The following is a 14,570-nucleotide window of genomic DNA, read 5'->3' as shown; positions in this document are numbered from 1 at the left end:
ACAATATGCACCATGCTCTGCCAATTTGGTGTCAGCTTGTTGAAACTGAACGACAGTTACCATAAAATATCTACTCGCCTATCATAATCACTGAGTTTGGGAAGATCTTGAAATTTGGCATTGCATCAGACAGAGTTTGCAAAACGGTAGTCTATTATTTTGATCTTTGTCTTTCCTGTTATGTTTAAATTAGACAGACGTTTTTCTTGGTACAATACGATTTGTCTTCTTTCCTGGTGTTAGTATGGCAATCATACCCAACCCATGAAATAGCCCCTTTCCATCTATTGTGAGGATGTTGTGGTCAATCTGGTCTGCAGCGAATAACAATGTTGTGTCTAACAGGTAATTATCCTTGCCTAGAACATCTGGGGCAACAGAATTAGCGGCATTCTTTTCAAACCGTTGCACTTCAATAGAAGAGGAGATAAACCCCATTTCATAAAGAGTGTCTATAATGAATCTAGATTGATTTAATGGTGCATCTGGGCAGCAAGTCTCATTTGTAATGGCACCACAAACAGCACTTGGCTTAACAACTTGAATAATTGACTGACCAATGACTGCCACTTTTCTCCGAGTATCTTTTCCAACAAATAGCAAATCCAGCATCGTATGAAGGGTGTCTAGAATTAATTGCAAAGCAGAATCCAGTTTCAGCATACAACTATCTGGACACTGGTCAGTAACAGAAGCAACATTGGTTTTTATGTCACTTTTGACTGGCAGTAGTTTCAAGTATATTGAGATTCTTCATCACCTTCCTTAGCACTTTGGAAGTAAGACCGAAGTATTTGTGCAGTTTTCTCTGTCATAGTCACTAAGTCATGAAGGCCTTCCCCTCCTGCTATGCTTTAGTTTGTCCTTAAGGTAGTAATGTCTATATGGAAGAGAATAGTTACAGAATAAAAATGGTTTTATTTTACACCTCAGGTCAGAAATTGTTAATTGTTCCTCATCATTACCTTCTAAGTAGGAACATATCTTGAGAAAGGCTTGCATCTGGTCTTGCATTTATGATTAGACACATTTCTTTTTTGATCAGTATATTCATATTTAAAAAAAAAGATTAATATATATAACAGCAACGCATATATAGTAATAATATTGTCTAAAATGTGTCATTGCATTGCATAACTTGCACTTAAATGTGATATAAACAGAATAAGAAATAGTTAATTGGCGGCCATATTGGATTGTGACGTCACCTGGCCATTGGGAGGTCATTGCCAGGTTGGTCCTATATCAAGCTTTACTCCCAGCTGCATGCAAAGTGGCATGTTTATCACATTTTGCACTTTAATACTATAAATGTTACTTAGCCAATTACTAAGTATATATGCATTTTCCATATACTGTCAATGTATACAATATGTTGGCAGCCATATTGTTTCTCTGTGGCCATTCAAATGAAATTTAGGAATGTTTTTATTATAATGGATCTCCTTAATACCCTAATACATCTTAAATTAGTAGTTTGTTTTATCACTAAATTCCTATGGGCTTACATAAGTGACTAAAGTAAACGGTTCCTATCGCATCCATGAACCATAGTGGCCATTTTGAATTTTTGAATTATTAAGTCACTGACGTAATAGAAAGATTATGCACTTATGATATAGAATCATTACTTGAAAATTAAATGAGTTTTACTTATTTGTTAAACATTTGGCTGATCTAAATAGTCATTTAATTAAATTAGATTTAATTTTACTGAGTGCGAAATCAGAAACGGCCATCTTGGATTTGACCCAGTTTTAACAGCTTTTTGCTAGTCAGATTTTGATAGATTTTTGATATGTTATTCCCAATGTCCAAGAGTACCAGAAACAATTAAAAAACCTTTTGTAGCAATTTTTGGGGGGTTAAGGTGTTTTTTTCTCACATATTGACTCCACTATACCGTTCAAAGCGCAATGGTTGGAACGTGAAAAACCCCAATGAGAGAATGGATTCACCGAAGAATTCAATCCTTCAACCCAAGCCCTCAAACGAGCGGTCTACCCACAGAGCTAAATCCCACCCAAACCCTTAGGATTACTACAACGTCAACATCCTATATGGCTGATGCTTGAATGTTCAAATCATGACATGACAGCAAACTTGGAGAGATCTGTGGAATTGTCTTAGTGGGCGTGTTGATATTGTTTTGCTGAGGTGTCAAAATATACCATATGTAGTCTCCGTAAAATAAATGTCCTATAACATCACTATAGTTAACTAGGGGAGGGTGGGATTGTTTTTGATGGGCGTGATGGTATTCTTTTGTAGGGGTTTCAAAAATATATTATTTGTGAAGTGTTTGTAAAACAATTTATGTCCTATGTCATCGCAATAGGTATGTAGGAAAGGGTGAGTCTGATCTTGGTAGATGTAGTAGAGTTGTTTTTTTAAGTGTTTAAAACATATCATTAGTGAATTGTTCGTAAAATAAATATCATATAACTTCATCTTCGACACAGACGACAGAAGGCCATTACGACAATAGTGTTAAGAAAGGAGATGACGCAAATAAATTTCTTATTCTTGTCTTCAATTGAATTTAGTTTATTGCACAATGGTGTCAGCAAACAGAGATAAGAATTATAGAACATCAATAACAACAACAAACAATAGGCCTAATAATAATATGTTTTAAATTAATAAATGTACAGTCCCAGAGACACGGGGTTTGTATTCCTATTTATAGGAATAAAATGACTATAATTATCAGTGGCGATTCCAGAAAATCCATTTAGGGGGGCCCCAATGACATGAGGCGGAATGCCAATGGAACATTGGGGAGGTTTGGAGGGGATCGTAAAAAAATAAAAATTAATATATAATAAAATGATAACTGTCTCAACATTTAGGGGGTGGGCGGGCCCCTGCCCCCCCCCCCTTAGATCCGCCTCTGATTATGTATTCCTATTTATAAAAATAAAATGTCTTGTGTCCAGTATAATGTCCTGAATAAAGGCTTCTTATATTCAAAGGTTCAAAACAAGTAAAAGAATGTATGCAATGAATTGTTTGATACAATGTTTTACCGAGATACAGATATCGTAGGCAAAAAAGTAGTTTGTTTTGGCTCATGATACCACTAGAGAACATTGATTTTTTTAATCATCAACAATTGGCAGGAAGGAAATGTTTTATTTAACGACCCACTCAACACATTTTATTTACGGTTATATGGCGTCGGACATATGGTTAAGGACCACACATATATTGAGAGAGGAAACACGCTGTCGCCACTTAATGGGCTACTCTTTTCGATTAGCAGCAAGAGGTCATTTATATGCACCATCCCACAGACAGGATAGCACATACCACGATCTTTGATATAGCAGTTGTGGTGTACTGGCTGGAACGATAGCCCAATGAGCCCACCGAAAGTGATCGGTCTTAGACCGACCGCGCATTAGGCGAGCGCTCGACCATTGGATGTCAAACATTTGGTAATTTTGACATAATAAGTCTTAGTGAGAAAACGCGCTACATTTTCCCTTTAGTAGCAAGGGGACTTTTATATGCACCACCCCACAGACATGATAGCACATACCACGGCTTTTGATATACCAGTCAAACTTCACTGGCTGGAACATGAAATAGCCCACTGGGCCCACTCTCGTCGTAGGCAACGTCCCTGAGCTACTGTATCTGTTATTCTGGTCGTGGTTAGGCCATCGGTCTACAGGCTGGTAGTTGCTGGGTTTGGATCCCAGTCGAGGCATGGGTTTTTTAATCCAGATACCGACTCCAAACCCTGAGTGAGTGCTCCGCAAGGCTCAATGGGTAGGTGTAAACCACTTGCACCGACCAGTGATCCATAACTGGTTCAACAAAGGCCATGGTTTGTGCTATCCTGCCTGTGGGAAGCGCAAATAAAAGATCCCTTGCTGCCTGTCGTAAAAAGAGTAGCCTATGTGGCGACAGCGGGTTTCCTCTCAAAATCTGTGTGGTCCTTAACCATATGTCTGACGCCATATAACCGTAAATAAAATGTGTTGAGTGCGTCGTTAAATAAAACATTTCTTTCTTTCTGTTATTCTGGAAACATACATTTTCAAAATAGTCTTCTTTTTGCCAGGTAGTTATATACATAATTATTTTTATATACATAATTATTTTTATCCTGCGCAATGTCATTAATTAGTAATCGTCTCTAATATTGGAAGTTTACGTGATGCGCTCTCGAGGCTTCAAGTGTTGAGCTTCAGGCTGTTTTCGCCATTTGTCGAGGTGAGTGTTTGAAGAAACATTATGAATTTATGTTGATTCTTTGTTTCGCCCGAGGAACCAATCTCAGAGCCCATTGATATTTCTATTAGGCGCAGTAAAAATCAAATCGATTAAGTCTTACAGCTATATTTTCATTCCATTGATGTACGGTTTTATTTAGTTAGTTGTATCCGATTGTTTGCAGCATTGTCCGTGCCTGTCAATACAACATACAATTGATGACTGATAGATTTCGCACTTAAAGCGATAGTTCTAGCTAGTTCATCATTTTGTTTCAATGGCATGAAAACAAATAGTAGCTACCCGAGTGACAAATTAATGAAAACAAATTTTCGGAATTTTCTATTTTCATGTTTAAGCACGTAAATGCAGTTTTCCAAAAATAATTTAAAGAGCGAAAAAAAATAACCCCCGCCCCTCAAAAACCCCCAATAACAACAACAACAACAAAACCCGCCAGTTTGCAAAACATAAATAATAAGGTGCAAAAATGCCAAATTTATTTACAAATTAACAACCAACAAAATGAGATATCAAAATATGTAATTCCTAAACTATAGAATGTAATGAGAAATGATTGATGGCAAATAAAAAAAGAAGAAAAATCCCAAATATTCGGCATCAATTCCGGAATTGCGAATATGGGACAAAAATTCCGGATTTTTCGAAAATGTCCGGAACAATGGTCACTCTGAACTACATTTGACATTTATAAATGCTAAACAAAGTATAGTTCAAAATAAAAATTGTTAACATCGCATATACCAGACATGGAAAATTGTAACGGGTTCAAGTTGCAGACCCTAGTTTCAACCCGTAAAAATGGACACCAAGTTACGTTAATTTACAAACCTGTAACACATCTGGATAAAGTTAAAACAGAGTGAAAGAAGAGTCTGTGACGTTAAAACGGTGAAATACGGTTAAAAATAGACTAAAACTCGACTCCATAACTGTTACTTCTCAGACGCACGTGCGTTTATAAAAATATGAAATTGCATTTTGTAATATTAAAAACACCAGGATGACCAAAAATACTTCAGATGTACGGGAATGGATAATCTAAACAATAAAATCTAAGTAATGTATGATTTCACTAATGAACAAGAGTACCGGTGAGGTACATGATACGCCCGTCAGGAGTTTGATGGAAAATCATATGATGTTCAGAATATAGACAAATTATTTGATTTATTTGTATCACAGAGACCCTACAACTGTATGCGACACACCACCATCCCAAGTTGTTCCTACATGTGAGGTTTGATGGTCCTGTATGCAAGATAAGATCCAGACATGGATTTACTGTTATGTGCAGTAGACCATGAAAGGTAGGTCACGGTGACCTAGTAATAGGACGTGACACACCACCATCCCAAGTTGTTCCTACATGTGAGGTTTGATGGTCCCATATGTATCTGTATGCAATGTATGGTATCAGACAATGATTTACTGTTATGTGCAGTAGACCGTGAAAAGTAGTTCACAGTGACCTAGTAATAGTACGCAACACACCACCATCCCAAGTTGTTCCTACCTGTGAGGTTTGATGGTCCCGTATGTATCTGTATGCAATGTATGGTCCAGACAATGATTTACTGTTATGTGCAGTAGACCGTGAAAAGTAGGTCACAGTGACCTAGTAATAGTACGCAACACACCGCCATCCCAAGTTGTTCCTACCTGTGAGGTTTGATGGTCCCGTATGTATCTGTATGCAATGTATGGTCCAGACAATGATTTACTGTTATGTGCAGTAGACCGTGAAAAGTAGGTCACAGTGACCTAGTAATAGTACGCAACACACCACCATCCCAAGTTGTTCCTACCTGTGAGGTTTGATGGTCCCGTATGTATCTGTATGCAATGTATGGTCCAGACAATGATTTACTGTTATGTGCAGTAGACCGTGAAAAGTAGGTCACAGTGACCTAGTAATAGTACGCAACACACCTCCATCCCAAGTTGTTCCTACCTGTCAGGTTTGATGTCCCTGTATGTAATATATGGTCCGGACAAGGATTTTCTATTATGTGCAGTAGACCGTGAAAAGTAGATCACGGTAACCTAGTAATAGTACGCGACACACCGCCATCCTAAGTTGTTTCTACATGTGAGGTTTGATGGTCCTGTATGCATCTGTATGCAAGATATGGTCCGGACAAGGATTTTCTATTATGTGCAGTAGACCGTGAAAAGTAGATCACGGTAACCTAGTAATAGTACGCGACACACCGCCATCCTAAGTTGTTTCTACATGTGAGGTTTGATGGTCCTGTATGCATCTGTATGCAAGATATGGTCCGGACAAGGATTTTCTATTATGTGCAGTAGACCGTGAAAAGTAGATCACGGTGACCTAGTAATAGTACGGACACACCGCCATCCCAAGTTGTTCCTACATGTGAGGTATGATGGTCCTGTGTGCATCTGTATAGTCCGGACAAGAAAAAGTTAACAGACGGACGTACTTACGGACAGACGGACGGACGGACGGACAACGCCATAACATAATACGACCCATCATAGACGGGCGTATAAAATGGCTCTAATAGTGAAAAAAAATGCTTTAGTGTTTAAAAACTATGGCCTGTCACTTCAAATGTACGCAGTGGTTAGACTTATTTCTGTGTTGATCTAGTCTTTAAAAACATTTTGTACCTGCAGTTATTCCATACCACATAATACTTTTTCTAGCATTGCCACTAATGCTGGTATGTTATTTGAATAAACAGAATAACACGGCTTTACCAGTCGTGAATTAGTAATTCCATTGGGCAAGAAGATGTGACAAATGATTGCCCAACAGGTACAGTGGGCTGAGCCTAGCTTACAGTTTTGGCTAATTTTTATTATGAATGTTCTTATTTTTCTGTAGTTGTGGATAGGGCTGCTTTCTACGCCTCTATTTGGCACTTGCGTACATTACTACACAATTACACTTTTCCATCTTATTACTTGTAACTCATATAATAATTATGGACAATAGGGACTAATATAAAGTTCTTTATCCTGAATATTCGTCCTCTATTTCATTTCGTTTCACATATGTAATGGAGAATGTACACCAAAGTGTGAATTCGTGAAAAATAATTAACGATGCACGTAGAGTGCATTCTCCAACTTAAAGGGACACACCCTAGTTACAGTTATTTGTTAAGCATTACGGCGTTGTTTTTCGCTATTAAACCCCATTTTTCACAAATAAAATTGCACTTTACTTACATTTTATTATTTAGAATACACATTTCCATTCACCTGAAGTGCTTTTTGCTAATCCTGATGTTTGTAAAACCACGAAATGCATTTTTTGCATTTTTTCACAAGACGTCTATCGAGAAAAAAACCGTTAAGCAAGCGAGGTCCAATCTATTTTTAGAGGGAATCTTCCTGTGTAAACGTCACAGATGTTGGTATACCACGTGACCGTTATCATTTTGGTTCGGTTTGTTTTCTCGTGCACGGTTCGCGCAATCAACATCCGATTTGTCGTTGTTCATTTGTGAGATTTTTCTTCACAGTTCGTGAACATTTTCAGTAATAATAAAGTTCAGACAAGTGTCTCAATACAAAACGTTACAAACCCTTAAAACCAATAATTTTGCTAAGTCTTACGATATCTGGAGAGGGGATACAACCAGGACAGAACAGTTGGAACATGTCTAGGAGAGGTGAAAAGAACGCACCCCTAGTCTGTGCGCACTCTGTGAAATTTGTCGTGACGTAGGCATTGTTGTGCTTCGAGCGACATCTACCGGTGACATCAGAATACAAACTTTCAAAATTATTTCAAGCAATTGGGACATGGGGATTCCCATGGTATTTATCGATATAAAACCTGCTTTTTCACTCCATTTGATAAAAACGTGATCTAAGTGTGTTACAGGTTTGTAGATTAACCAAATTATAATTTATTTTCGCTGGATGGAACTAGGGTGTGCGGCTTTAATTCATTATTCATTAACTTTTTAACGTAACTGCCAAATTAGCTGACATTTTATATTATTTAATGAAAATATGGCAAGGAATATTTACAAAACGTATAACCCAAAACGGCAGGATCCTTTCGGGCCTAACCTAAACGAACCTACTGCGCTATTTCTAGCTCCAGCCAGTGCACCACGACTGGTACATCAAAGGCCGTAGTATGTGCTATCCTGTCTATGGGATGGTGCATATAAAAGATCCCTTGCTGCTAATCGAAAAAGTAGCCTATGAAGTGGCGACAACGGGTTTCCTCCCTCAATACCTGTGTGCTCCGACACCATATAATCGTAAATAAAATGTGTTGAGTGCATCGTTAAATAAACTATTTCCTTCCCTTTACCTTCCTAAACGATTCGACCAGCAAATTCTCCGTGCATGGCCGATAGAGGTGGGCGGTATTGAAATTTGAGGTTCGGTATCGATATCGGTATTTTGGGGGTGATTTACCTCGGTATCGGTACGGTATTCGGTATTGACATGATACAGACATCGAGCGCTATTTTCGGTATACTCGGCTTTAAATGCATGCCTCTGTTATGACTCACCCGCTAATTTCATCAAAGTACAATTAAATTCCATACACAAGGCTCTCGTATGATTTATACCAACCCATTTTGCGTTCGTCAGATATATTATTAGTGCTTTCCGGGAAGTATTTTTCAATACAGAAATTTCGGTATTTTGAAATTTACTCGGTACGGTAAATCGGTATTGACATAATACCGATACCGAACGGTATATACGGTATACCGCCCAGCTCTAATGGCTGACAATAGCTGTGTTGCACGTGCTAAACGTGTAATTTGTTATTTCAGGATTTAGCATTAGACAGTCTACTATTAGGTTTATCTGATGCAGTTATGTGGCCTCGTTTGTGCCTTGTTCTGGTTTATGCTGTACAAATTTAGTTAGTTGTGGGTTCGAATCCCCGACTTGAACACACACAAATGTTCAAATTGCATTGTTCTCAACTGTGAATTCTTAAAAAAAAAAAAAAAAGTTAAAACAATAGTGTGACGTCACAGGTGTGGATTCAGCTTAATTACGCATACATTTCATCTTTTATTGGCTAACCAAATGTAGATCTTGTTGTCATTTCCATGGAAACCGTGTTTGAGTGCGACCTAGATTACTGGTAGGAATTTTAAGGAGGTTGAACTATGGCGAGCGAAATTTGTTTTGAGGTAGAGTCGAGAAGTATATTTAAAAAACAAAAAATAAACTTCGCTTGGTTCAGAGGGTGTCGACCCCCCCCCCCCCCACACACACACATACCCACCCACCCCTCCCACGCACAATTCTACATACTTAAGTATTAGAAATATATGCCAGACTGGAAGTAACAATGTCAGACAGTCAATACAAAAGCTGTGACGGGCTATTTAAACTGGAAATGACGTCAGCAGTGGTGAGATTTTATAAAATTTGCAAACTGCTACTGGCCCTGAGTGTAAAGTGAATCGCGTGTAATTCAAGTTAACTTTAACGTCTAGTGTGTAATAATTATATCATGTTGTAAGCCAACAAGTTTGCTGAAACACTGGAATTTGGAAATACAGTTCGACACGTATTCAATTAAATTGGCAAGCGTCCAGCATCGAAAAGTAGTGCCTCGTCAGCGAAGCCCTCATTATACCATCTTCTGGAGCGTAGCCAGAGAAGAAAAAACGCCGAGGTTAACCCAGACCTGTAAAATAAATATCAGTGTCATGGGGAAAATAAAATAAATCGGGGGAAATTCCAGACAAGGCAAGCGCCTCGTCTGCATCATGCTGGCTACGCCATTGATCTTCATAATGACATACTAATTATCTTTTGATAGACTACCATATAATCTTCTATTCAATATCATTCATTCATTTACATTTATTTTCGTGCCGATATCCAATTAAGGTTCAAGCACGCTGTCACGGGCAGACACCTCAGCTATCTGTCCAGGACAGTGGGTTAGTGGTTAGTGTGAAAGAAGAGGGTGTAGTGGTCGTACACCTACCCAATGAGTCGTTAAAACTTGCTCTGGGTGGGAACCGGTACCGGGATGCGAACCCTGTACCTACCAACCTTATGTCCGATGGCTTAACAACGACACCACCAAGGCTGGTTTTTCACTATCACTTGACTTAACTTGCGAACGGATCTGCACCTACAATAGAATCCTCTTGCCTGAGGCTGTACAAAGGTGTCCATTGTGAAGACAAGAGCATTTTGAAGTCCAGGTCGTTCATCAACCCCTGCAATAATTGTCCACGGCAATCAGCAATGCCGTGAAGATTGCTGTCGAGTTTTTAATTCTCTACGGTACTTTTTATTTTGCCCTGGACTATATCCATTGTCTCTGGTAGGTACTGGGTTCGGATCCCAGTCGAGGTATGGGATTTTTAATCCAGATACCGACTCCAAACCCCGAGTGAGTGCTCCGCAAGGCTCAATGGGTAGGTGTAAACCACTTGCACCGACCAGTGATCCATAACATGGTTTGTGATATCCTGCCTATGGGAAGCGCAAATAAAAGATCCCTTGCTACCTGTCGTAAAAGAGTAGCCTATGTGGCGACAGCGCATTTCCTAAAAAAAAAAAGTGTCAGATAGACCATATGTTTGACGTCCAATAGCCGATGATAAGATAAAAAAATCAATGTGCTCTAGTGGCGTCGTTAAATAAAACAAACTTTACTTTTTTTTAATATCCCTTTTTTTTTCTTTTTTTTTTTTTGCAATGGCATCTTTGTTTTGCCGTGGACATTTTCTTGTTGTTTGTGGTTGTTCAGAAAATACCACAAGCAGGCCCGTAGCCAGCCATATTTGCGGGGGGGGGGGGTGCGTTGAGATAATTTTTGGGTGGAACTAAATTTATATCACGAGTGCCCGAAGGCTAGATATCTAGGGGGATTAGGGGGCGTGCTTACCCGGAAAAGTTTTACATGTAGATGCTCAGAGGTGCATTCTGGAGCTATTTGTGATGGGTTTTTAACATTTTATTTCAGGTATTTTGAGGTGGTAGCGCGTACATTTTTTGATGACTTCAAGAGCAGCAGTAAACTTTAACTACATTAAATGCGTGACACGTTGTGAAAACCTACCTGTGCTCGACTATGGGCTAGGTACGACTGAGCAGTGTCGCACTCATAACATAAACCGATATCGTACTCCAGTATAACCATCGCTCAAAATATGAATACGATCATTGACAGACTTGGCAGAAGCAAGGGGCAAGACACATATTATTTTCTAAGACCAGCGTATAAGTGAACAGAATTAGTTACACTGTGAAACAATACATTTCTATTTTGTAATTGTAATCCATGTAAAATGCGTAGTGGGTTCGTTTGCAACCCTGTATAGCTGTTTGGTAGTGCTTAATTCAAATGTGAATAAACGTTATCGAGATTCGGACATTTTTTTAAAACCTCTAAATTCGGGCAAAACTCAGCCTTCCACTCCCCACCCCACCCTACCGCCGACAAATTGGAGCCCGTACGCCTGTGAGGGGCTGTATGATTATGGTAAGTATAATGTTATCATTAACAGACAAGGATTCAGTTTGTGAAAACAGGAATCTAAAAAAATAACAATAGAATCACTAAACGCGCGCGTGGTAAAAACAAAAAACAACAACAACAAACCAATCAACGTGTTTAAATTTTGGTACAGAGCATAGCTTTCGTTTTTTATTTGGTGTATCGACGGCATCGGAATATCTTTTTAGTCAGTTGCTCCCCCTTGATTGTTAAAGCGGCAGTCCCTGCAATATTGTTATTATTTAAGCATTTAAATAGATGATCCAGTTCTGTTTGGTACATGAAAGGTTCGCCACATCGCTATAGTTTCGCAATGCTCGCTTATCTACATTATCTACAAACGCAATGACCAGCTTTGTTTTTCTTCATTTAGCGGTACGCCAGTAGAACTGGAACTTTACTTGATTTGCGCAGGCGCTGAGCTTCTCACGTGATTTTGAACAAATTTAACTGTCTTTATTGCGGGGTCGTCTCATATCTTTAAAACATATTTATATCCATAGAGGTATGGTACACCTTTCCAGGGATCGGTGGGGGTAGAGGAAGATGGTGTTGTGTTCGAGTTACGTAACATTTATCAAGACTTTTTGTTATTTATATTCATTACTTAGACCTAAAGAGGTGTTTTTTTTGGAAATGCGCGGTCGGTCTAGAATCGATCCCCATCGGCGGGCTCGTTCCAGCCAGTGCGCCATGACTGGTATATAAAAGCCCGTGGTATGTGATATCCTGTCTGTGGGATGGTATATATAAACGATCCCTTGCTAAAAAAAAAAAAGAGAAAAACGGCGCATGTGCAGGGATTTCAGCGGGGTTGGGGTTAGACTGTGTTGAGCGAAGTTTATATATGGGGCCATGCTCCCCCAGAAAATATATTTCAATTTCAACTAAATAACTTTACCTTTCCAAACGAAAGAATATTTATTTGAATTTGTTTATTTTAACACACGTAAAATTAAGAAATGAAAACGTTCATTGTCTATGTTAGTATATTTTATTTTAAAAATATAAACATGATCAGTGTGTTACTAGTACACAAACTACACTTTGAAAGTTCTACTAACACTTTATAAAATATTAATTCTGAAATAGGAAGGTACGATTGTCGATAATACGTTGTCAAGATCAAACCAGTTTTAACAAAGAAAAGACTCTAGTGCCATATCCTTAACCGAACGTTCTTCGTACAACACAAGATTTCCATTTCATTTTTTGAGACGAACCCTACAATTTTAAATCCACAAGCACACGTGTTAACTGAAACTGACAACAAGGCGAGCTGTCGTTTGTGCTTTGCCGAGCAATGGCGGCACAGGCGATGAATCGAGCGTATACTTTGGACGATCTCCGTTCATAGCGAACACACAAAAGTTTTTTTAAAAGTGCATTTGAGCTTGTATTTCATATTTGTACATGTTATAGTATGGTAACCAGAGACTGTAACTTTAATGCAATCGAAGTTCCACCAATGACTTTATTCGAGACGGAATGAAATGTATGACATGTTAAACATGTTTACGGTACTGGTACCAATCACATGCCAGACACGGTTTGAGTTGAGAACGCATTCGACAATGTCAGCTGTTAAATAAATTCATCTCTAAACAACATGCAATATAAAAAGCAATTCGCCGAACGCAACAAAGTCAATAGTCATATTTAACTGACATTTTATTGTTTTTCGGGTAATCGTAGTTGATCAAGATATTTCGTAAACGTATTTATTTTATTGACCCGTTATATTATACCTTTTTTCTTTTTGCTTCACTATTTTTGCTCAGGTCGTCCCATGATAGTCGTAGTTTGTGAGTCGACAAAATAAGTGCGCCACAATTACTTACATGATAGACTGGTTCTCAATTGAATATACCCATAACCAAAATTCACTGGCCATGGTGAAAAATTCACTTGCCCAATTTTAACTGTTGATAACCTTTTCTTTAACTTTTTAATGTACATTTTGCATACTAAGAACAAGTTTAATCAATTTGTCAAGTGTAATAGCTGTATCATCTGCGTATTGCATTATTTTATATTTAAATTCTTTTATTGAAATTCCCTTAATTTCCTTATCATTTCTAATTAGATTTCCTAATATTTCAGTGCATAAAATGAAGACATATGGTGCTATCAGATCACCCTGTCTACTGAACTGAACTGAACTTTATTTACACTCAGGCCGTAGTCTACGGCATACGAGGATATATATACATACAGCAGTCAATATAATTGTATCAAGATGGTGGGTGTACATAAATGAACATAAATACAATAAACACATATTAATAAATACAAAAACTACACAGAATATCAGCCAGAGGATTTGAAAGTATTCATAATTAGATTACAAAAATAGAAAGTTTTCTAAGGACACCAGCTTTCTTAGAGTTGAATAATTTATATATATTTGGTTTAGACTGACAGAAAGATGGTAAGTAACGCTTTCTTTCATTCTTAAAAAACAAACATGTAAATATATAATGAAACTCATCTCCGATATCGTAATTATTACACAATGGACATATTCTATTTTGTAGTGGTACATTTTTCCATCTGCCCGTTTCAATTGGAAGATTATGGTTTGATAATCTGAAGCGTAATAATGGACACCAATGTTTTCTCTCTATAATTGTGATGTATGTCGCAAATTCAACAGTATTTTTAAATAATTTATAATTTGAAGCTTTGGATGAGTTATCAATATAAGTATACCATGATTGTAAGTATTGATCCGTAACCTTTGTATTAATATACGCTTTCAACATGGAAGCACTAGTAATAGCATTGCATTGTGATAACCATATATATGTACAACCAATATCATCTAAAACAGATTTAACAT

The sequence above is a fragment of the Gigantopelta aegis genome, chromosome 6, assembly GCF_016097555.1.
Source record: "Gigantopelta aegis isolate Gae_Host chromosome 6, Gae_host_genome, whole genome shotgun sequence".
NCBI lineage: Eukaryota > Metazoa > Mollusca > Gastropoda > Neomphalida > Peltospiridae > Gigantopelta > Gigantopelta aegis.
The sequence above is the reverse complement of the archived record's forward strand: the minus strand, read 5'-3'. Positions refer to the sequence as shown.